This window comes from Leptodactylus fuscus, chromosome 5, assembly GCF_031893055.1.
Source record: "Leptodactylus fuscus isolate aLepFus1 chromosome 5, aLepFus1.hap2, whole genome shotgun sequence".
In the NCBI taxonomy this organism is placed as follows: domain Eukaryota; kingdom Metazoa; phylum Chordata; class Amphibia; order Anura; family Leptodactylidae; genus Leptodactylus; species Leptodactylus fuscus.
Genome location: NC_134269.1, coordinates 112080626 through 112106540, shown reverse-complemented (window position 1 = coordinate 112106540; position 25915 = coordinate 112080626). Strand labels below are relative to the sequence as shown.

At 38.2% G+C, this 25915-nt stretch overlaps 1 long non-coding RNA gene across 1 annotated transcript in view; it reads left to right on the top strand.

The window, feature by feature from the left end:
- Window positions 1–25915, top strand: part of LOC142203372 (uncharacterized) — a 719604-nt gene that overhangs the window by 29991 nt on the left and 663698 nt on the right. Inside the window, exon 2 of the long non-coding RNA XR_012716106.1 lies at window positions 24646–24732. This is a non-coding gene — a long non-coding RNA (uncharacterized LOC142203372). The remainder of the gene's footprint in view (window positions 1–24645; window positions 24733–25915) is intronic.

Below are 25915 nucleotides of genomic sequence, written 5' to 3'. Positions count from 1 at the left end.
TGGTTCTGCATCAAACTTTTCCATTCAAATAACTAGTGGTACTCGATCGAGTACGAGTATTTCGAATACCGTAGTATTTGATCGAATACCCACTCGATCGAGTACTCTGGCACACATGGCTGAATACATGTTGTAGTGCTTTTCAACTGACAAATGCATTGTCAAAATCCTGGAGAGCAATGACTACTGGATTTTTGCAATCCTTGACCCCAGTTATAAAAATCCTGGCACACAGGAGAGTTCCTCCAACAGGCTAACAACTGCCATCCGGTCCACACCCGGCAGGGGCACACTCTCCAAGGTCTGGGACACGTTAATGGCACCCACTCGCGAAAGTACCGCCACTGAGGGGCCTAGTGTCACCAGGAGGGACAAGTATAGGCGCATGTTGTGGGAGTACCTGGCCGACCCCAGTCCTGTCCTCTCCGATCCCTCTGCTCCCTATACTTATTGGGTCTCCAAGTTGGATTTGTGGCTGGAACTTGCGCTGTACACATTGGAGGTCCTTTCCTGCCCTGCGACAAGTGTGCTTTTGGAAAGGGTCTTTAGCGCAGCCAGTGACATTATTACGGATAAGCGCAGCCGGCTGTCAGCTGACAAGGCTGACCGGCTGACGCTGATCAAAATAGATAGCCCCATCATTTTCATGTCCACCTGTGTCAAGCACTCCGACATGAAGTTTCATGTGTGTGCTCACCCTCTAAAATTCCTCCTCCTCCTCCTGCACCATCAGCGTTGCACAATTATGCTCCTACTAGGCTCAATCCACCCTGATTCCCCCCAACTCTGCTGGTTAGAGTCTCAATCCAGCCAGATTCCTCCCAACTCTGCTGGTTAGAGTCTCAATCCACCCTCATTCCCCCCAACTCTGCTGGTTAGAGTCTCAATCCACCCTCATTCCCCCCAATCCTGATGGTTAGAGTCTCAATCCACCCTGATTCCCCCCAACTCTGCTGGTTAGAGTCTCAATCCACCCTGATTCCCCCCAACTCTGCTGGTTAGAGTCTCAATCCACGCTGATTCCCCCAAATTCAGCTGGTTAGAGTCTCAATCCACCCTGATTCCCCCAAGCTCTGCTGGTTAGAGGCTCAACTCACTCCAAGGGCCAAAAACACTGCCAGTGCAAGGCTCTACTCACTCTAAGGGTCTAAAACTCTGCTGGTAAGAGGCTGAAGTCACCTAAAGGGCTTCAATCTCTGCTGGTAGCTCAGATTAAGGGCCTGTAACTTAATTTTGAAGGACTCATGTTAAGGGCCAGAAAAGTGAATTTTGGAAGGTCTTACCACATCACACACACACACACACACACACACATCCACAATGACAGTTCAGGGTGGGTACTGTTGGACTTCCCATTGCCTATTCCATCTGTGGTTGTCATGGGCAACGTGATTTAAAGGGGTGCTTGTTAAGGTTTCATTAGAGTAAAATTTGGGTTTCTGTCCATACAATTGGGGAGTAAAGAAGGTTTCCAGGTATTTTCCCACTTTGATAGAGGTTTTTTTGAGTGTGAAAAGTGTGTAGTTGATAGGCTGTGATAATGGGGTAAAACTTTGACTTTAGACTTGTTAGATGCCACGAGGCATGCTTCCCCTGCTGTCCCAGTTGCATTGTAGAGGTGTTGTCATCATTTGATGAGGTGTCATAGTGGACTTGGTGACCCTCCTGAGTCGAATGGTGGGTTCCCCTGAAACGAAGCATTTTTCCCCATAGACTATAATGGGGTTCGATATTTGATGGAATAGTCGAATATTGAGCGGCTATTCTAAACGAATAACGAATATCAAATATTTTACTGTTCACACATCTCTATCTATATTATCTCTTAACATAATTTTGGTTTTCAGGAACCAATATTGATGTCATTATGAAATGTATTGGATTTGATACAAAGAGATCAGTTTCTTATTGTGTAGGAGTAAAGGTGCCTAGTTATTATTATACCAATGATCAGAAGAGGGGGTTAAAGAGAGAACTAGATATTTAACATAATCTGATCTAAGGGGGAATGGGGACATGCTATCTAGAGATGATTTGAAACAAGGTGGGCATGAGGTACATAGGGAATCTGATTTAGAAGCATTAAACTTCAAGTTGGAAAGGGAACCATATTCGCTCAGTGTCAGTGCGATGTGTGGGAGTGCGATAGATGGATTAGTTAGGATGACAAGTAGGTCACCTGTAAATGTGGCAATTTGGTGGTGAAAACTACCACATGAGACACCTTTTAAATGGAGGGGCCTGTCTCATATGTGGGTCAAGGTTTCTATTTTTAAGACGAATAAAAGAGGTGAGAGAGGACAGCCCTGCCTAGTGCCATTTTTAATATTAAATGGAATAGAGAGATGGCCATTAATTTTCATATGAGCTCTGGGAGAGGAGTTGAGGGTCATGGTTTTACATATGAAAAACTGGGAAAACCCAAAGTGGTTCGATGTCATTGACATAAAGGTCCAGTCTACTCGGTCGAAGGCTTTCTCAGCATCAGTTGATAAAAGAACAAAAGAGTTCTTTAGATCTAGACCAAATAGACTTGATTAAATGCAATATACGCAAGATATAATGCTTACCTTCCCTATCAGGGACAAAGCCCATTTAGAGGAAGTCCTGGATTGACTCTATGTGATCTTGCAGCTCAGAAGTCCCAAGGGGCCGGAGATCATAAAGGGATTGATAAAAGGAGCAGAACTCAGAGGCTATATCTGAGGTGTCTTTAAAGGAGAAAGGTGCATCAGTCAAAGGTCCAGATGTGCCTTATTTTTCTGAGACTTATTCTCTATCTTTAGGGAATGAAAGAAGGATCCAGGTCCAAATGTGGACAAGCTGCAAGAAGGTCATCTGGGTGGCGTATAGTATATTAGTGACTTTGAATTGTGTAGGATATCCTAAACGGAAAGAACCATTTATCAGGCATTCAGGTGGTCGGTGAGAGGTTTCAATTGCTGTGGTTTCCTTAAGGTAACTGGCGAGATGTTTTGGAAAAAGGATATTCTGTTCTCATATGAAATGTTGGTCTAGAGGTGCTTTTTCTGGAGGACTGCCTCCTTTGTTTTAATATTTTTATGTAAATTATTTTATTTTTATTTTCTGATTGTAGGTTTTTTAAATTCCATTTCCTCCACATTATAATCATGTGGCCATCTTGTCTGAACTGCTACTAGTAACATTTAAAGATATGTTTTACAGCATCCACATGGACCACATGAAAAAGGAGTCTGGAAATGAAATATCAACAGTGGGTTTTTCTATACATGCTCTGTGACATGTTCAGATGTTATTGTGCAGAGAAGGGGAATAGATAATCTGTGATTATCTCCTACTATAAAGAGAGGATCCTACAGTCCACTTGTTATCTTAAATTACTGTATAATGTTCCTTTGGCAAATACTAAACAGTGCACATGTTAGGCTAGGTTCACACGGTGGAAAATGAAGAGAAATTCTTCTTCATTTTCTGATGACATATTCGGCCACAGGATTCTGGCATTGGCATTCCATCGGCTTTCGTCTGTTGATTAGGTTTAATTAGAAGGAACTCCTGAGCTGTGGAATCTGCAGCGAGATCGAGTAGGACACTGATTTTTCTCCACGTTCTGCAGCAATCTCTGCCTCCCATTGGGATCAATTTGAGGCAGATTTGGGACAGACTCTGCCACAGATTTAGGGGTGGAATCCACTCCCAAATCCATGGCAGTTTCCTCTGTGTAAACCTAGCCTTAGAGTACAGTTTACTAATAGGGAAAGATTCTTAGGGGTAGTGGCCAGTGTACAAACTGGAGGATGTTAAGATTTTTTCATAGAATATAAATAATAAAATATAACATTTAAATAAACAGCAGAAAAAAATCTGAAAAATATATTCGACTTACAAATTTTATGAAACATATTTTAAAATACTATGGGGAGATTTATTTTTCACTTAAGATTTGCTGGAGTTTATTTTGGAGTATTTTGCATCAAATTTATCAAAAGTCACACATTGCTTGTTAAATTTTGCACATTTATAAGACTAATATGTCTGTCCTAAGATGTTACTCCATTGCTATGCCACTGCTTCCTTTTAACACCAGTATTCAAGGTTACAGGGTTTGATAAATTCACCCCATTCATTTTAAAAAGGAAGAAAATCTTTTACAATCATATATTAAAATATATATTGTAGGTTAGAATGTGTATGTTGTTATTTGTACACATTAAGCTTGTATCGTTATTTTTTTTATTTTTATAAAGTCATATTTTTTCATTTACAAGTGAATACAATGTATTGTTACTTAAAGCAAATCTAAACTAATATAATATGAATAAAATTATTTCTAGTTTTTATAATCATATATGGCATTACCTGTAATTGAACAAAGACTAATACAATAAATGACAAAACTGGGTTTGCAGGAGAACATTGGATTAGTAGAGACATAAAAAGAGAATTTCTGGAGCAACAAGGACTGAAATAATTTAGCTGTAAGGGCCCCTTCACACGGAGTTTACACTCCGTGTATTCTGTATACCCTCTGTGTATTCTGTCCATTTTACACGTGTAAAATGTAGTTAGCCATTGAGTTCAATGGCTTGTTCATATAACGCGCGTCTTTTTGGCTAAATACATTTTACACGTGTATTTTTACACGTGTAAAATGGACAGAATACACAGAGCGTATACAGAATACACGGAGCATAAACTCAGTGTGAAGGGGCCCTTATAGGAAGGCAGAAAAGACCCTTTAGCTGTTGGATTTATTAAGTTAAAATTCAAAGTTTTTTTTACTGGAAAGATACTATTTATTTTAGGCTATTCATTTAAATGGGCTTTACAGAGAATCTCCAGTAGTTTTCCTAATTTAATAGTGTATTTGAATATATAAGAAACTTTGTAATACTGTATATCTTATGAAGATCTGTTTCCTTCACAACTTATTAATAGAGATGAGCGAACAGTAAAATGTTCGAGGTTCGATATTCATTTCGAGTAGCCCCTCAATATTCGACTACTCAAATCGAATATCGAATCCTATTATAGTCTATGGGCGGAAAATGCTCGTTTCAGGGGTAGGCAACATTCAATCAAATTACACTTACCAAGTCCAAGAGTGAGGGTCGGGCTGGATCCTCCGAGAAGTCTTCTCCGTGCAGCGTCCCCGCGGCATCTTCCATTTCTGAATTCACTCTGCTAGGCATCGGGCCTGGGCAGAGCCGACTGTGCATGCCCGCACTACATGAAAATGGCCGCTTACAGTAAAAGCGGCCATTTTCTTGTAGCACGGGCATGCGCAGTCGGCACTTACCAGGCCCGATGCCTGGCAGAGTGAATTCAGAGCCGGAAGATACCGCCGGGAAGCTGAACGGAGAAGACTTCTAAAGGTAGGAGAAGAACCAGCGTTGATTGGCCGACTGCATTGAACTTTTCCATTCGAATAGTGAGTGGTACTCGATCGAGTACGAGTATTTCGAATACCGTAGTATTTGATCGAATACCTAATCGATCGAATACTATTCGCTCATCTCTACTTATTAAACTATTCTTCTGCTCCTTATCTTCAGTCTTACTGTTGTTTACATCATATTCCTTTCACACACATAACTCTACAGAGAACGGAGAACTAGAAGCGGCAATTATTTTAGTGTCTGTTCTATATCTCCTCCTGTCTTCATAGAGTAATATGTAGAAAGTAATTGAAAAGTGGAGAAGGAAACATTTCTTTTATAAGATATACTGTATATAAAAAGAATGGGGTCCACCCAGTTTCTGCTGGTCTTGTACTGAAATGGGCGGAGGGAAAAGTCCTCCTTGTAGCTCTTTGCTCTCCGTGGATTTTAAGTGGACTCTGTGGTAGAGTCTGCTATGGAGTCTCAAACACAGATGTGACCTAGCCTTTCATTGGTTTTATCATGTTTTACCGCTTTTATAAAAAAAAATGAGACTTTTTGAAAATGAGCAATTTCCTGTGGTCACCGTATTCTGATGCCTAAAACTTTTTTTACTGTTTTGTTGACAGAGATATGTTAATAGCTGTTTATTTGCAAAGCAAGTTGTTCTTATGGATACTTATTTTTGGTTTGTATGACTTTTTGATCACTTTTTGTTTTTTTGGGGGGGAAGCAAGGTGACCAAAATATGATAAGTCGTAAATTGCATTATATTTTCTTTTGTAGTGTTCACCGTATGGGGTTAGTCCGGAGTAGTTGGAGTAGTCTTGGGCCATGGCTTTGTAATACATTCTAATGCTGGAATTACTGCCTAAGGCATAGCTCCTATTCCTAAGGAATTATAGTGCCCTACTGTTACGGCTCTGACCATTAACTATACACCAATATTCCTAATTTAGCATATTGATCTCTATTTCTACAATATTCGAAAAATGTAATTAAGAAAATGAATCATAAATCTAAATTCTTTTCTACTGTGAGTTTTCATGAACTATCCAATATCCTTAATCCTTAAAGAGTACATTTATTAAGTGTAAATTAATTCATCCAACAGAGCATGAAATATTTCTAAATTATATATTTGATTCTAGTACAAATGTATTAGTGAGAGGTTCCTTTAACGTTTTAGGTAATGAGTATTGAAGCTTGAATTGAGAAGTGAGCCAGCTATCTTAGAAAGTTTGTTACAGTCTTTCAATGCTATTTGTCCTCTAATCACTATTCAACATGCTAAGTTATTCAAATGAAGGGCTAATGTTTTTAATGTATCTGGGAGCAAAGATGGCCATTAATGGGCCAGTACAGCAAAAATCTTGTTCCTATTACTACTTAGTTCAGCTATTTCTGTTCATCATCTTGACAGGTTTTCTTCTGAGTTCCGGCCATTCCCACAAGTGTGGGCTAGTGCTGTTTTTTGATCCCATTGACTCATTGTCCTAGGCCTTGTATTGCAATACTAAATGCATAACATCTAAGAAGGGCATTGTCAAGCGCTGGAGCAAATTTAAGAAAAAGAAGAAAAACCTAAGTCATCAAATTAAAAAAAGCCCACACCAATTAAGGAAATAAGCTCGATCCTTTGTATTCCTTTGGTTTTATTAATTTTCTTCCTTACCAATCTTCTCTTTTAGTTAGTTACTAAGTATAAGAAAAATACTTTCTGTAGAGAAAAGTGTTCATTTCATGGATGTTTCATGTTATCAAAGCTGAAAAACAGACTTCTTGCATAGTGCTTAAAGGAACCTTTTTCCTGTCACTTCCTATTCTCAGTATGCCATAAATATGCTTTTTGTTAGGTAGGGTTGTATTTCAGTCATTGTCATGTGAACTGAAATAATTTATTTTCCAGCACTGTTCAGTGACTCTTTACACTCAGTAGGGTTCTAGGTCTCTTGTCAACCCGTTTCTATGATTTACCTTGGCAAAGCAGATTCCTTTTCCTATCCCATTCCTCTACATTAACTATGGCATTAATGGATTCACGTCCATTGTTATTTTGATTTTTTTCACATTCCACCAACTAAACATCAGTAGCACAGGTATTTTGACAGATATACTGCTGCTTTTGATAGATAGTAAAACTGGCAGGACTAAAGGAAGGAGGCAAATGTTGTGGTGTCTGTTGCCTATACCATTATAACTATGACGAATTTGCAAAAATGAAACCTATTCACACATCAACACATTCATGAAAAATTGACTTACAACAGACAAGGGTAGATACATGTAGAGTTTAATGGGTTTTTAAGATTATAAGAAATGTTTCACTGACATACAGTAGCGCCTTCTATAAAATCAAAGAATGCACAAACATAATTCATGGTGAACATAGTATACATTGAGCTAAAACAGTTGTGGATACAAGGCATTGTTATAGAAATAATACAACAGAGATCACTGGAATTCCTTGATTTCTGTGCTATTATTTTCCAGCATCTCATCTTGTCTATTCTAATATTAACCAAATATTCTAAGCTTTGGTTATCATTTTCAACATTAGAACTATTTCTTTGTTTTATTAAATTCTTTTGATAGCATGTTGTCTTAAACCTATATACATAATTACATGCTGTACACATGACAGATAAACTGACTGCATGGGGTTATTTAATACTTATGGCATAGAGGAACAGTTCCCTGAAGTTTTTCCAAAAAAACCCATAATCAGCATTTCAATATGATTTGCAGGGACAGTTTGTTAACAGGCAGCTATGTAACAGATGGCTCTAGCTGTTTGGCATAAGGGCACTGTGCAGTCTAGTAGTATTATAGAAAACATGACATGTAATAATAACAGACAATGATAATCACATTCAATAGCAGCAAATGAGAAGTATAAAATATAAAACATAATCATTACTAAGAAAAAAAGAGACAAAGAAAATAACAATTTGTATCCATCCATATACAGAATATTTATTAAACAAATGAAATGCTATCAAATAAAAATCACTGCATAAAACTACATTGGCAGCTATATCCCTTCTAAGGTCTTAAATTCTGAATTTATATTATCTGTTACTTCACTGAAACCTGAACTTGCAAAGACTCCTTAAGGCTGAAGCCCCACATTGTGAAAACTCAGCTTTTTTTGTTGCAGATTTTGCTGTGGTATTTTGAGCTAAAGCCAGGAGTGGATTAAGCAGAAGGCGGAAGTATAAGTACTCCCTATATATTTGCCATTTCTTTTGTAGCTGGTGTTGACTGTGGCTAAAAAAAACGCAACAAAATCTGCAACAAAAAAAGTTGTGTTTCTGAAATGTAGGGTCTCAACGGGGAAGGTTGAGTCCCCTAGGGCCGGAAACGCTGCAATTTGGCCACGGCGTTGTACAGTACTTGCAAAGTGGATGGGATTCATGCGAATTCCATGCCCACTTTGTGGGAAAAGATTGCAGTGTGGACACGCTGTGATTTTCAAAAATTCACAATTTTGAAAATAACAGCATGTCAATTATATCTACGGAAATGCCGACGGTTTTCCCATAGATATAATTGTAACAGAAAGTCCGTGGAGGAAAACTCTGTGAACTTTCTGTTCAAAGGGCTGCGGGAAGAACCACAATGCATTCACACCGCAGTTGTTCCCGCTGTGCTTTAGCGCGGCAGTTCCGGCTCGTGAGACCTTAGCCTTAAGAAGTCTTTGCAAGTTCAGGTTTCAGTGTATTACCAGATAATATAATTTAAGAATGTAAGACCTTAGTAAGATATACTTGCCAATGTAGTTTTATGTAGTAATTTTTATTTGATAGCATTTAATTTTTTTCTGGCGTGAATCTAGAGGTGGCTTGGAGTCTGGGTTTCCAGGCTGGGTTTATTTTCTTTAAAATTAAAAATCTATAGCATTTTTTCAGAATTCTACATTCTACAGTTTCCAATCACAATCATAATAATAAAAAAATTATCACCCTGATATTTCTATTCTCTTGTCAATATATGTGCGGATTTTGTTCACTGGAAATAAACAAATAAATGTTTCTACAGAATGACAAAAAACAAACACATAAAAAAATGTAACAAAGTGTAACATTATTTTTATTTATTTTAAGTGCTACACAAGTGCTGTATTATATATATATATATATATATATATATATATATATATATATATATATATATACGCTAATAGAAAAGACACTTGTTTAATATGAATTTGTAATACCCCAAAGAATAATAGCTTAGGATTCATTCCCTCCCACACCATAGTTTCCTACATTACCAAATGTTTCTTTGCTCATTTGGACATAAACAATATTCTCCTTGGAATGGATGCAATGGCTACTCACTGAAATTCCATGCTTAATGGCTTCAGCAACAGCCCCACAGTGTGAAACTCATTCACACCCTGCAGGGGGAGGACACACTTTAACCAGTTGAGTTGACACTGCACAGCATTTACAGTCTGTTCACATTACCCCATTCTACCTTAGAACAAAAAAGTACTCTAGAGACATTAGGTTCTGCTTATTTCCTGACAGACACGATGAGCTCATGCTACAAGTGAAAGAGCTGAACATTTATGTTTGAAGTAAACTCTATGACACTAATACAGATTTCTTGAGGCTTAAGGAATATATTATAATAGCATCGATACTAAGCAATAGTAGGTAAATCAGTTACTGCGTTTTTGAAAAGAAACCCCATGTAAAAAAAAATAAAACTTTGTATAGTTGTTAAAAAAAATCCTTAAAATCTAGTTTAGTCTGGCTATGGGACAAAATCAGCTCTTTGCACTTTTTATGCCGCTTCCCTCGCTCCCTTTTAATCGTAAGCCCTTACAAACAGCGGTCTTTCTTTTTTTATTTCATTGTTTTAGCCTTGTTTTTCTCCAAGCCAGCAGTATATTCTTTATTTGGTTATTTCTTACAATAGTAAAAGTCAGCAGAATATGGCTATGCTATGGGAAAAAAAGAATATTATGAAAATGGCTTTTTAGATTTGATTAGAAATAGAAAAACTGAACTTAAAGCTGCATTCACACACGCCTGAGATGAGAATACACATCGTTGTACTAGCCTGAAGTGGCCAGGACTAGGGGAATAGTCAAGTAGTCTGTTCATTGTCATTTCCATAAGAAGTAAATAGTTGCAATAATTCCCAAGTTATGGAAACAGTGTAGCATGCTGTTCTACATTGTTTCTGTAAGTCCCATTTACTTCTTGGAGAATTAGGCTTCATTCACATAACAGTGAAAAATGGCTGTTTTTGCATTATCTGTCACACAGCCAGAGACCACATGTGGGCACATTTATGTATACTCTCAAACTTTGCACTGTTTTAAACTACAAATCCCATTTGTAGTTTTAGACATATTTCTGAATCTTATAAATGAATTGTGCAAACCATAAATATAGAGTGTTTCTATAAGCTCCAAAATTCTGACTCTAAGGCTGAAGCCTCACGTGGCATATACACCACGATTTGACCATGGTAAAAATGCTGCAGTTTACAATCCCCATTACCCACAGCGGAAATGTTGTAACTTCCAATATCATTGCGTTTTTGGAAATTGCAGCATGTCAATTATACCTACGGAAATGCTGATGGTTTCCGTATAGGTATAATTGAAGCAGAAACTTTGAATAGGAATACTCTGTGCATTTACTGTGAAAAGTGTTGTGGAAAATAATGTGATGCGTTTGTGCTGCGGCTTTTCCTGTAGTGCTTTTTTTTCTATGGCCATCTGTGTGGGGTCTTACCCTAATACCATCCCAATCAAAAGTTTTGAACCTCTCCATGAGATATTTGGTGTAAAACATAGACAAATATTAGGCACAAACAAGGGGCAGCACGGTGGCCCAGTGGTTAGCACTGTAGCCTTGAAGCGCTGCAGTCTTGGGTTTGAATCCTGCCAGGAACAAGGAGTTTGTATGTTCTCCCTGTGTTTTGTATGGATTTCCTCCCATTCTCCAAAAAACATACTGATAGGCAAAAAAAAAAGTACATTGTGATCCCTATATGGGGCTCACAATCTAGATTAAAAAATAAAATATTTGGCACAAACACGTAACAAAATATGGAGACAAAATACTTAACTCGAAGACTGCAAGGAACAAATATTTGTTACACGTATGAAACACCCAAAAATTTTGGGCGCAAAACAAACATATTTTTTGCCTTATTGAGGACACAAATGTGTGGCACACGATAGGAATTTATGTCACAAAGTAATTTGCTGTAAATTCATAAGTTCACACCATTTTAAACTTTGTCTACTTTGTGCAACAAAATCTGTGCCACATTCGTTCTTTTCTATTTCATAAATGTCATATGTCATAAAGATAGACACTTCTAAACCATGCCAATTCTGGTTCACATTTTTCAAAAGTGTTGAGCCAGTCATATTTTCTTTTCTTTCGGCCATACACCATTCATTACTGTGTTGTAAATGCTGTGCATCATAAATTTTGGCACAGAGGTACTGTAGATGGGAAAGTGTCGGACTTCCATTGATAAATATGCCCCATTGATTTCAAAGTGTCAATTCACATGCAGATTTTTTTGACCATTTTTAATGGCCATCAAAAAACTGACATGCTCTATCTTTGCTTTCATACAGACCCAGTAGAAATAAATGGATTCATTTTTAACTGATGTAAAGTGGATTGACGTTCATTTTACATCTGATAAAAATGGTTAAGTGGGTTGGGTCAAATAAAAAAGGCCAATAAAATGTATCCATTTTTTTTTTTTAACTGAGACAAAATGGATGACATGTTGCCATCAAAAATGGAAACATAGAAAGGAATGGATGCAAAATGGCCTTCAAGAAACGGACATTAAAGACTGTTTTTAATAGCCATAGATCCATCAAAAACATCACAGTCATGTGAGTAAAGCCTTATGGAAGTAGTGTAAGATACCCTAGTCTGCTGTTTGTGTAAGTCTTACCACTGTTCCAATTAATACGTGATTGAGTTTAAAATTAATATGTGAATAATTTAGTGGAATATTAAATCATTTGAAACATAATTTTATTTGTAGCTCCTCTTTTATCAATTTGTATAATAAAAAATAAATAAATTGCCAATTAGGCATGGCTATCAAGTCGCACGTATACTTTCTGATTACTTAAAGGGCCAGGATACGTGCTAGTAAATCTTCCCTGGACTACCTCCTGTCAGTCTGCACATAGAAAATTAGGTTTCACCTGCCATACTCTGCCTGAGCTTTGGTTCCTAGTTCACTAGTTTCCTGTAAAGGTGTGCCTACATGTTAACCATTTTTTACTGTGTTTGACCTCAGCTTATTTCCTGACCTTCACCCTGTCTGCTGTTTCCATTCTTTGACCTCCTGGTATTGACCTCGTGTCTGTTCCCAACTATTGAATCTGTGCTGCCAGCCCTGATCTTAGTCTGTATTCACATTATGTTGTTTTCTGACACCTTGGTGCACTGTACTATAGTACCTTAACTGCCTGATAATTTATTATTGGTCTTTATCAATACCATACATTTCATTGCTACATCTAATGCAATTTTTGAAAGTAAAAGCCTTTAGATTTTCTTCACGTTTCTAATAAATGTAGTTTTTGTTATTACTTTGGATGATGTCTGCACACAGCACATATGGTCTGAGTATTAAATCTGCATTACAACATTTCCAGAGTTAAATAACATCCTCTTGTGCTCTTGGTATGTATTAATGTGGAAAAGTAAATATTTTTTAAAACAAAAATTTAGATTAAAATGATATTGCACATGTAAATCCTTGGCCTTTCCTGAGAATTACCAGAGGGAAAATATTACAATATAATCAAAACTATTAAACTAAAACAAACATTGAAATTCCCCTTTCACATGTCAGACTTAGGGTTCATGCTAACTGTAACATGTTTTCTTGATCAGCACCAACATATTTCACAGCAATTCATAGACATTGTCAATCATTGTACCATATAGCACTCACAATCTAAATTCACTATCAGTATGTCTTTGGAGTGTGGAAGGAAACCCAAGCTAGCCCTAAGAGAACATACAAACTCTGTGCAGATGTTGTTCTTGGTCAGATTTAAACCTTGGAATTGCTGCAAGGTTACAGTGATAACCACTGAGCCACCATACTGCATACCTCAGAAGTCAACCCTTGAACTTGCCCTCTCTCCACCTACTTCCCTACCACCTATTGCACTTAAAAGCTTTGTTTTAAAGCTTTAAACCAAACATCCAGCTTGAATTGCTCTCCTACTTCCTATCAAACTCTGTTTTCGATCACCTCTGTCTTTCAATCCCAATTCCAATCCCCAATCCCTTCTAAAACCCAAACTGTTTTCAAATCCCACAAAATTCCCTTAACCAAAGTCATCAACATATTGTTAACTGTCAAAGTTGCACTGACTACACCCCTCAATAAATTCCTTTAGGTGTATAGTTTCCAAAATTAGGTCATTTGTTTGGAATTTCTCTGTGATGGTACGTCAGGGGCTCTGCAAATGCGACATGATGCCGGAAATCAATTCCACCAAAATCTGCCCTCTGAAAATCTCAATGGTGCTCCCTCCCTGCTGTTTAAATGAAACAACTAGAATGATTATTATTTTATGGTACTTGTTCTCCTATTAATCTATTGTCCAGTGACCAACAAAGAATTAGAATAATGAACCAGAAGGGCAGCTCTGAAACCTCTGGCACAAAACTTTATGATGTCCACACATTGACATTAGTCAAACAGTATAGGACCAATTTATGTTCTTCTCCAACTCCAAGGGGGTTTGCTTGTTTATGTCATTTTTATTTCGTAAAGCACTTTTATAAGCACTGAGCCTTTATTGTATTGAAATGGTACTTTAATGTTAATTCCTGCAAGGATCCATTGCCTTTTAAACTATGTTTGGCAGTCTGTCTTCTGGAAGCAGTAATTGTTTATGTTGGATTCCTATTGACCCTGAATGCAATAGGAGGTGGCAGCAAGTATCTGGAGTCCATGGACTGTGTTGGGGTATAATATTTGCTCAGTTTGAATCCCAACTAATGGTGAGTGCAAGATAGAGTGAGTGGAGTAAATTAACTCCTTGCACTTGCAGCCTTGTCATGCGCTAGGACAGTATGTATGTGACAAGGTATAATACAGAGTAGCTGAGGATAAAAATCTCATCTTTTTTTCCACCAGAGCCACATTTTTACATTTTATAATTCTGGAAATATAAGTATGAAATTGAAATGACCTCTCCTCCAATCTAAGCTTCTCTGTTTTCTTTGGTACTAACTGCCGGAGACATTAAAGATTTCTGCTGCCAATATAGAAACATAGGAAAAAATACAGAGGGACAGAAAGTGGATTTCACTGCAGAATGTCACAGAAAATCTGGAAGAAAATCAAGAGTTGTGTAAATGTTTAGGTAGACTTTAATAATGTATCTGCATTTCATATGTACGGCCCCCTGAAGTTAATGATGCTTTGAAAATATATTACTAATGTTGATACTTTAGAAGACCTAGCTAGGATCTGTGACTGAAGTTCATCTACTGTATAATCTAGGGTAGTTTAGTTTATAGTACCCTTTTTTGTTTATTTTTTGTCATTGCTTATATAATACTGTATGGATATTGTCATTATTAATCATTGTCAAAAGGGGGACTCACAATACAAATTCTCAACGCAGACATATACATGGGTACTTGGGAAAATCAAAATATTTAGAGGAAACACATGCAAACACAGACCATAAAAACTGAAGTCAGAGATTGGATATGACCAGACATAAATTAGTCACATACTCACCATGCTGTCCTATATATGTATATTTCTCCTTATTTATCATGACTCCAGGCTGCAGCCCTGACTCCAAGGTCTCATTTACACATCCATGAGTCAAAGAAGTGTACTGTCTATGTTCTTGACAGACTGCACATGTTCCTATTGACTTCAATGAATATTTTCATACTTTCATTTTCCATGGAGCTTGGTCCATGCAAAGAAAAAGAGATATGCACTACTCTGGTCCTTTTTCGGGACCCATATAAGTCTACTTGAAAATCATGTGGTATCCATGTGTAGTCTAATCCAATATTGCTACAGAATACTAGTCTATTAGATTTGTTTAACAAAACTCAGAGATAGAGATACAGTGTACACTATATTGTCAACCAAGAACTGGACTGTAGTTATACTCTTGCTCTGTATCATATATTTTCCATTGATACAATGTAGGCAAAAAATATTTGAGCCGTGTTTTAGGAATAGGAGAATCACCAATTGTCTCCCGTATCATAAAGAAAAGGAATTCTCACATATGTGTATTCCATGGAGGTGTAACTACAGTGATAGGCTACTACCACAATATAATAAGTGGAGGACTGAATAATTTGTAAATGATGAGATAAGTATATACAGAGGAGTAACTTGAAATGCCTGGGCCCCAATGTAGAATCTGTAAAGGGGCTTTTATCTACCATGTGGCATAAAATAACGGTATTTCTTATGTGGCAGTTTGATCTTTGGGGTCCAAGGCCCAGAAGTGACTGCTACTGATGCACTCCCTATAGCTAAGCCCCTGAGTATGTAGGGACATTATTATTATTATTATTATTATTATTATTATTATTATTATTATTATTATTATTATTATTATTATTCAGATCTGAGTCTGAAAAAAATTAACCATTTTTTTTAATTCTAGCTCCAAGCTCTGATATTGTGACATTTTTATTCTATTAAAAGTTATTGTAACTCTTTGAGCAGTTATTAGTGTCACACTGTATAGTGTAGCACTATAATGTAAAGTAAATCCAAGGAAAGTTTTTTATTCACCCAGTGTACAGCACTGTACAATGTGTGAATTAAAATCTTTCCTTGGATTTGCTTTACATGGGAATTCTGCTTCCTTCCTTGTATACCTGATAATATATGGAGGATTGGTCTAACCTTGCACCCTTTTGTGACGCTATGTTCCTTGATTTCAGTAGTTCTAGGAAGATATGTATTCAGGAAACAATGTAACTGATAATAATTAGATATGGACTGGTAATGGTTTCCGTCCTATAATCTAACATAATAAACTAAACAAGATACACATAATACTTTTTGTAATTTAGTTCTTAAGTTTTACCAACATCCTCAGTGAAAAAAGCCTGAGAAAGATTCACATATACAGCAAAACAAATTTGATTTATTTTGGTATATCCGTCAGCAATTCTGTATTGTGACTAATGAAACACTTCCTGTGTTTTCCTGCTCTTGCAAACTATACTGTTTAACGTAACTTCCTGCACAGAATCACTAATAAATATGACACAGATAGGTCCTAGTCACTTCCTCTGTTCCCAAGTTGGCTAAACAAGCCACAATGTTATGTCTGTCACTGTCCACATTAATCAGAATGGAAGTTTTGTCTATGTAACACCAGTCATTGAGTCTTTTCTCACAGATGATGCTTTACAAGCTGTAGCATAAGATTTATGTTATTGATAGGACTCTCTCTCTTTTACCGTTTTACTGACCAAAGATACTAAAGGAAAATTCAAATTACTGGAGGCGCTGCACAGAAAGGGTCACAGCAGACTCTACCTGCTCAGGAGGCTGAGGGCCTTCGGAGTGCAAGGGCCACTTCTTAGGGCCTTTTTCAACTCTTTGGTTGCTTCAGCCATCTTTTTCAGTGTGGCCTGCTGGGGGAGAAGTATATCAACCAGGGACAGAAATAGACTTAACAGGCTGATCAGAAGGGCCAGCTCTGTCCTGGGGAGCCCCCTGGACCCAGTGCAGGTGGTGGGTGACAAAAGGAGACTGTTCTTGGTGAGCTCCATGCGGGAGAACAAATCCCACCCCATGTATGGGACCTTGATGGCACTTGTAAGTGACCGTCTGCTTCACCCCAAGTGTGAGAAGGAGCGCTATCGCAAGTCCTTCCTTCCAACCGCGACCAGGCTGTATAATCTACATCAGACCAAGCGAAGATCACTCCGTACAGAAAACTAATGATTATGAAGTCTTCCTTCTTTCTTCTTCTGTTCCTTAGCTGCTATGGACTCCTAGTATATCTTCTCTTCTCAGCTTATGTGTGTCTACTTCCATAATATATTACTGTGTATTATCCTGTATCTGTATTACTATGCTGCTGTAACATACTGAAATTTTCCCACTGTGGGACTATTAAAGGATTATCTTATCTTATCTTTATTATAGACATATATTGGTCTACATATAAAATATAAAAATGGAAATTGGTCAAGTTGTTTTAACAGATATAACCTACATTACAATAGAACCTTGCTTCATTAATTCCTCTATTAAATGTATGCTCATGCTGTCCAAGAATGAAAAATTTTTTAGGTATTGCTTAGCTTTATGGAGAGGATGAAATATATTATATATATATATATATATATATATATATATATATATATATATATATATATATCACATATATCATTACATAAAAAGATCATCTGCTTGCTGTGTAATAGAGATATTATGGGGCAAATTAGATAAGACTGGCGTATCGTACTGGGGCCGGGAATGAGAACATCCATGGGCCTGAATGGAAATCTACGCCAGTTAGATTTCCATTATAACTCAAGACAGAAAACTGGTGCGAGTTATAATGAATCTGTCGAGCCAAGGCGGAACAGGAGTTGTGACATACATTTGCCACAAGAAAAGGCTTAAATATAAATTTTAATCCGATATTTTTCTAAGACCAAATTTTATCTAAATTTCTGCAGTTTTGGACAATAGTTACCTTAAAATGTACCATTCTTACTGATATTTGTCTATTTAGAGTTTGCCATAAACCCTAAGGACAGATGTATTGTTTAGTCATGCTTCAAGGTTCATTAAATTCAGCATATCATGAAGTTCAGCACATGGTGTTTTATACAGTGGGGTCTAATTCCTATTTTTTATGGTATTAGACCAAAGAAAATGCTATAATCTGTGGAGTTACGGTCATTTATAGCAGCACATAAATTGCACAGTGAAGCTTCTTCACCTTCTTGAAAAAAATGGTGGTTTATACACTTTGACCCATAGCACAACATCATATACAGAATAAACATCTTAGTACTAAGTAGATTATCCATGCCGATAGTTATAATAACCATGTATGCTGTAAGAGTGCAACCAACAACATCCATATACTACATATAATGTATCCTACTCTGAGGCAAAAACCACAAAGCAGCTGTCTGAGGATGGGAACCTCTTCCTTCTGGAAAAGTTATACTGTCTTGGCTATTATTCAGAGATTATGCACTTAGGTTTCTTTGAAAACCAGGTACTAATCTATAGAAAACTACCTTACAATAGATGGCGCTATGAGCATGCTAAGAGGTATTATTTGTATATTTCTTACCAGAATTCTTAGCAGGGTGTGTCTGGTATAATAAAACTGCATAAATTAAATCCTACACAATACATTAACAAATGCCTGAGATGGACAAATCTAGAAAATCTGTGTTAGAGGTCATATTAGTGGTTCAGTAAGGGCCCATGCACACGGAGTAAACGCACGCTCATTTTTGCATAATACACGTATAAAGAATTCACGTGTAACATTCAGACTCCCATTGACTTCAATAACATTTATTACACGTGTAAAAAACACGCAAAAAAACACACTTTTTTTTGTGCATTTTTGGCACATTTTTTACATGTGTAAAAAATGTCATTGAAGTCAATGGGAGTCTTAATTTAACACGTTTATTCTTTACACGTGTATTATGCAAAAATGATTGCGCGTTTACTCCGTGTGAATGGGCCCTAAGTCTCTGTGGTACATTTTACAATATCTCCAGTCAATCCCAGAGACTAATAGACGTTAAAATGAAATATTCACCAAAATGCAGTATCCATTACAATGACGAGTGGATGGCGCTAACATGATGTGCTTGTGATATTGCATTGCAGGGCTGTCAGGCAATTCATTTAAATACCCAGCAGTGCCTGCTTGCTCCCACCCCACAGCGCTACCAAACACTTCAATATTATCAGATTGCTCCCGTTTACATCGAGAGCAGGTCACTGACCTATTTTGACTAAGATTTGTAGACTGTCTGTACTTATATTAACCAATTATTATTGGCTATAGTTATAGACTGAATTTGCTGTGCATACATAATAAATGGCGACTTGAGTGCTTCTGTTTACTGGGGAAACTGTAAGTGGGCTCCAAGGACTAGCAAGTGTAAATGCAGTCAAATGTCAATGTTGTATCAAAGTAAATGTATAATATTTTTGCACAAGTTTTATAATTAATATAGATGCTACTAAATTTCTAGTATGAATTATAGCTTAGTAATAAATGGCATATTGTTCTATTTGAGTTTCTAAGCAATACTGTGAAGAACATTGGCCATATACTCCATTTTGTACAATATTTGTGTGTATAAACTGATTGAATGTATTATGTTTATGATAGAAGGCTGTTATTCTATATTTACCACAGGCTGTTACATTATTACATATTGTTTACTTACTTTCTCAGATACAGTTTAGACATGTTTTTCTTTTATAAAGAGCAAATTTTATCTTTTATTTAGCAAAAACAAGATTATCTTACATGTAAACATATGTCAAAATAACTAGGTCATATTTCTTAGTTTTCCTTGCTAACGCATTACACAATTCCTCTGCATAACCATGGCAAGAATATGCAAATCTGACTTCCATGATGTAATTAGGAAGTCAGTGCCTCTGTCATGCACACCAATAGAGGGCACTCACTGAGGATGTGCAAGTCTATCTTCCATGATGTTATTAGGAAGACAGAGCCTCAGTCAAGCAATCCAATAGAGGGCGCTCCCTTTAACATCATGCCGACCTTCTCAGAGGCCTTTGTTTGCAATGATGTTGGGATTTTACCAGGTTGTCTCTCAGCCAAGGACAGCTGTTTTGATGTTATTGCATCTCGTCAGCTTGGCGCAGAGAGGACTGACCTGGCAGAGGTGAGATGCTCCAGACAGGGTTGGGGGGATATTGTCACTGCTTGACTGAGGCTCTGTCTTCCTAATCACATCATGGAAGATAGACTTGCACATCCTAAGTGAGCGCCCTCTATTGGTGTGCATGAGAGAGGCACTGACTTCCTAATTACATCATGGAAGTCAGATTTTCATATTCTTCCCATGTTCCTTTGCACACTGGAGCATTCATGGCTTAATAAGACTCCACACACCTAAATGGTGGTCTCTCCCTTTGGAGTGACGATATCCCCCCAATTCTGCATAACCAGTAACTGAAACTGTGAAAGTCTCAAGAACATAGAATCTGTCTTGGAATCAAGAGCGGGGAGATGGAGATTAATCAACAGTCTCTGACGTCTGGTATGTGGAATTTGGAAGAAGAGGGCTGGAATGTTACTATGAACTGTATTAAAAAAAAGTTTGAAAGGGTCACTTAATATTCACTTTAACCCAGGAATAGTTATGATATTCGACATGGCTAGTAAGTTTTGTACATTTCAGTTTGTGTATGTTTAATTCAGTTTACTACTGAAATCTGCCAGACAGATTTTATCAAACAGTGAACATATGGTAGAAAATATGTGATTTTTTTTTAACAAGTAATATTTATTTTTATCCATTTCCAATAGCCAAGTAAGGGATTTATGTTAAATAAACTACATACAGTAGTCTAAAATTCTGCTAAATTAATTACATTTTAGTAGGAGAAACCAATATCACCGACAACCCCATACAGAGTGGAACACCAGACACTCGTTTTTGGAATTGGCTGCTATCAGTTGATTAGTGTTGATACAGTCCTATGAAAAAGTTTGGGCACCCCTATTAATCTTAATCATTTTTAGTTCTAAATATTTTGGTATTTGCAACAGCCATTTCAGTTTGATATATCTAATAACTGATGGACACAGTAATATTTCAGGATTGAAATGAGGTTTATTGTACTAACAGAAAATGCGCAATATGCATTAAACCAAAATTTGACCGGTGCAAAAATATGGGCACCTCAACAGAAAAGTGACATTAATATTTAGTACATCCTCCTTTTGCAAAGATAACAGCCTCTAGTCGCTTCCTGTAGCTTTTAATCAGTTCCTGGATCCTGGATGAAGGTATTTTGGACCATTTCTTTCTACAAAACAATTCAAGTTCAGTTAAGTTTGATGGTCGCCGAACATGGACAGCCCGCTCTCAAATGATCTGAAAACAAAGATTGTTCAACATAGTTGTTCAGGGGAAGGATACAAAACGTTGTCTCAGAGATTTAACCTGTCAGTTTCCACTGTGAGGAACATAGTAAGGAAATGGAAGACCACAGGGACAGTTCTTGTTAAGCCCAGAAGTGGCAGGCCAAGAAAAATATCAGAAAGGCAGAGAAGAAGAATGGTGAGAACAGTCAAGGACAATCCACAGACCACCTCCAAAGAGCTGCAGCATCATCTTGCTGCAGATGGTGTCACTGTGCATCGGTCAACTATACAGCGCACTTTGTACAAATAGAAGCTGTATGGGAGAGTGATGAGAAAGAAGCCGTTTCTGCACGTACGCCACAAATAGAGTTGCCTGAGGTATGAAAAAGCACATTTGGACAAGGCAGCTTCATTTTGGAAACAAAAATTGAGTTGTTTGGTTATAAAAAAAAAGGCGTTATGCATGGCGTCCAAAAAGAAACAGCATTCCAAGAAAAACACATGCTACCCACTGTAAAATTTGGTGGAGGTTCCATCATGCTTTGGGGCTGTGTGGCCAATGCCGGCATCGGGAATCTTGTTAAAGTTGAGGGTCGCATGGATTCCACTCAGTATCAGCAGATTCTTGAGAATAATGTTCAAGAATCAGTGACGAAGTTGAAGTTACGCGGGGATGGATATTTCAGCAAGACAATGATCCAAAACACCGCTCCAAATCCTCAGGCATTCATGCAGAGGAACAATTACAATGTTCTGGAATGGCCATCCCAGTCCCCAGACCTGAATATCATTGAACATCTGTGGGATGATTTGCAGTGGGCTGTCCATGCTCGGCGACCATCTAACTTAACTGAACTTGAATTGTTTGTCCAAAATACCTTTATCCAGGATCCAGGAACTGATTAAAAGCTACAGGAAGCGACTAGAGGCTGTTATCTTTGCAAAAGGAGGATGTACTAAATATTAATGTCACTTTTCTGTTGAGGTGCCCATACTTTTGCACCGGTCAAATTTTGGTTTAATGCATATTGCGCATTTTCTGTTAGTACAATAAACCTCATTTCAATCCTGAAATATTACTGTGTCCATCAGTTATTAGATATATCAAACTGAAATGGCTGTTGCAAATACCAAAATATTTAGAACTAAAAATGATTAAGATTAATAGGGGTGCCCAAACTTTTTCATAGGACTGTATGAGGTGTCAAAATCCACCAATTTGATATTGATAACCTATCCTAAAGAAAGATTATCAATATCTAAATCCTGGATAAGCCTCTTTAACGCCTTCTTACTAGAGATGAGCACTGTTTGATCGAATACATATCCGATCGAATATCAGGCCGTTCGAGGTATTCGATTCCAATTGAATACCACGAGGCAAAAGCGCTAAGAATTCGTATCCCCTCCCACCTTCCTTGGCGCTTTTTTGCACCAATAACTGTGTAGGGGAGGTGGTACACGAACTACGACAACGGAGGCATCAAAAAAAATTGGAAAAAGTAATTGGCTGGCTAAATCAGATGACTTCCAATTTATACGAATAGTGGATTTAACATTCGGTTAATTTGAGACTTGAACTATGTGATTGTGAGACAGGGATAGATGTACAGGCAGGGATAGCTAGGGATTACCTTTATTTAGGTGGGAATGTTACTCACCCAGCTCTTTGGGTGTAGCAGTGCTAGCCATACGCTCAGCTGCATCTCCGGAGTAGGCGAGCTGAGTGCACGGCCAGCACTGCTACATCTCAGCATAGGAATGCATTGACCAGAGTACAGCATTTGGCCAATCAATGCTGGTTCTGCTGGAGCAGGCGGAGTCTAAGATGGAGACAGCAGTCTCCACTCTGGTCCGATATTAGACTCCGCCTCCTCACAGACAAGCCTCCGGCAAAACCAGCATTCATTGGCCGAATTCTGTACTCTGTATGGCCTTCGGCCAATCAACGCTAGTCAATGCATTCCTATGGGAAAAGTCAGCTTGCGCATATCGCAAGCTGACAGGGATCCCAACGTAATACAGTGACTTGGGCATGTTAGATTCCCCCAGGCACGCTTCCCCTGCTGTCCTAGTTGCATTCCAGGGTGTTGGCATCATTTCCTGGGGTGTCATAGTGGACTTGGTGACTCTCCTGAGTCGAAGAGTGGGATCCTCTGAAACAAGCATTTTTTTCCCCATAGACTATAATGGGGTTCAATATTCGTTCGAATAGTCGAATATTGAGGTGCTATTCAAAACGAATATCGAATATTTTACTGTTCACTCGTCTCTACTTCTTACCATAGCCATTCTTTTCAATATTTCTTTTTTTTCGGGTTCGAATGAAAAATGATCGGAAATCGGATTTTAAAATCGATCCTGAAAAGTCAAGATCGGCTCAACCCTAGTGAGTACTATTCGAATAGCTAGTAGTAGTTTCGGTAGTTTGGAATAGCATGCTACCATAGGAATGAATGGACGCAGCCGGCCGCTCCTATTCATTCCTATGGGAGCGTGCTATTCGAAATTACCATTTTGAATAGTACTCACTCATCTCTAGTTTTTATGTCATTCACTGTGCAGCCAAAATAATAATAATAATAATAAATTTTATTTATATAGCACCAACATATTCCGCAGCGCTGTACAATTTGTAGGGTTCAAATACAGACAGAAAGATACATTACAAAGAAAATCATTTCACACAATGGGACTGAGGGCCCTGCTCGCAAGAGCTTACAATCTATGAGGTAGAGGGAGTGACACAAGAGGTAGCAGGGGCGGCATTGCTTATGCAGAGGCCAGACCCTTTTGTAATAGAGGTGACTGTCATTGCATAAACATAAGACTTTATGAGCCGTCGACAGTTGTGTCCTTTAACATGTGGATGGAGCTTGGACCTATAAAGTTAGCCTGAGATGACATCATATCATGTGGGGAAATGTGGGAGCGGGGACAGAGGAGGGTTAAGGGTTTACGTTAGACATTGTGATAGGCCTGTCTGAACAGATGCGTCTTTAGTTTGCATTTGAAACTGTAGAAATTGGGAGTTAATCTGATTGTCCGGGGTAGAGCATTCCAGAGAAGTGGTGCAACTCGGGAGAAGTCTTGTATACGAGCGTTGGAGGTTCTGATAATAGAGGATGTAAGTGTTAGGTCATTGAGTGAACGGAGAACACGGGTTGGGCGATAGACAGAGATGAGGGAGGAAATGTAGGGAGGGGCGGCATTATGGAGAGTCTTGTGGATGAGGGTGATAACTTTATATTTTATTCTATAATGAATAGGCAGCCAATGTAACGACTGGCACAGACCGGAGGCATCACTATAGCGTCTAGACTGATAGATGAGCCTGGCCGCTGCATTCAGAATGGATTGTAGAGGGGAGAGTGTAGTGAGGGGAAGACCGATTAGTAAGGAGTTACAGTAGTCAAGGCGAGAATGAATCAGAGAGACAATAAGTGTTTTTAGTGTATCTCTGGTAAGGAAAGGGCGTATTCTGGAGATGTTTTTGAGGTGGAGGTGACATGAACGTGCGAGTGATTCAATATGAGGGGTGAAGGAAAGGTCTGCGTCAAACATAACCCCGAGGCTGCCTAGGAGTTATAGTAAGGCCTGAGACTGCAATGGTTATATCAGGGACAGATCTATTAGATGGTGGAAACAGTAGTAGTTCAGTCTTGGAGAGATTTAGTTTCAGATAGAGTGAGGACATGATATTTGAGACAGCAGAGAGACAGTTGCTGGTGTTCTGTATGAGTGCAGGGGTGATGTCATGGGAAGATGTGTATAATTGGGTGTCATCAGCATAAAGATGGTACCTGAAGCCAAATGTGGCGATGGTTTGTCCAATGGGGGCTGTGTAGAGAGAAAAGAGCAGGGGGCCTAGGACCGAGCCCTGAGGAACCCCAACAGCAAGGGAAAGCGGGGAGGAAACAGAGCCCGCAAATGATACACTGAAAGTGCGGTCTGAGAGATAAGAGGAGAACCAAGAGAGCGCAGTGTCATTGAGGCCAACTGAGCGGAGCATAGTGAGGAGGAGTTGATGGTCAACAGTGTCAAAAGCTGCAGAGAGGTCCAGTAGAATAAGAAGAGAGAAGTCACCATTGGATTTAGACATTAGGAGATCATTGGATACTTTTGTGAGAGCCGTTTCAGTAGAGTGCAGAGCGCGGAAACTGACATGACAAAATGACATGTTACCTATATTCTGTTGGTCGTTATGATTGTGTCAAAACCAGACTTATGTTGTTTTTGTTATATTTTAACACCTTAGCAAAAATCCAAAACTTCGAAAAAAAATGTAAATTATTGGCATCGCCATACTGTGACTATAAAAAGGGTTAACACTTACAATCAGAGGAAACTCTGATTGTGGGCATTATCGCTGGGTCTTCACTGTTTGAAACAATGGAGACCATGCACT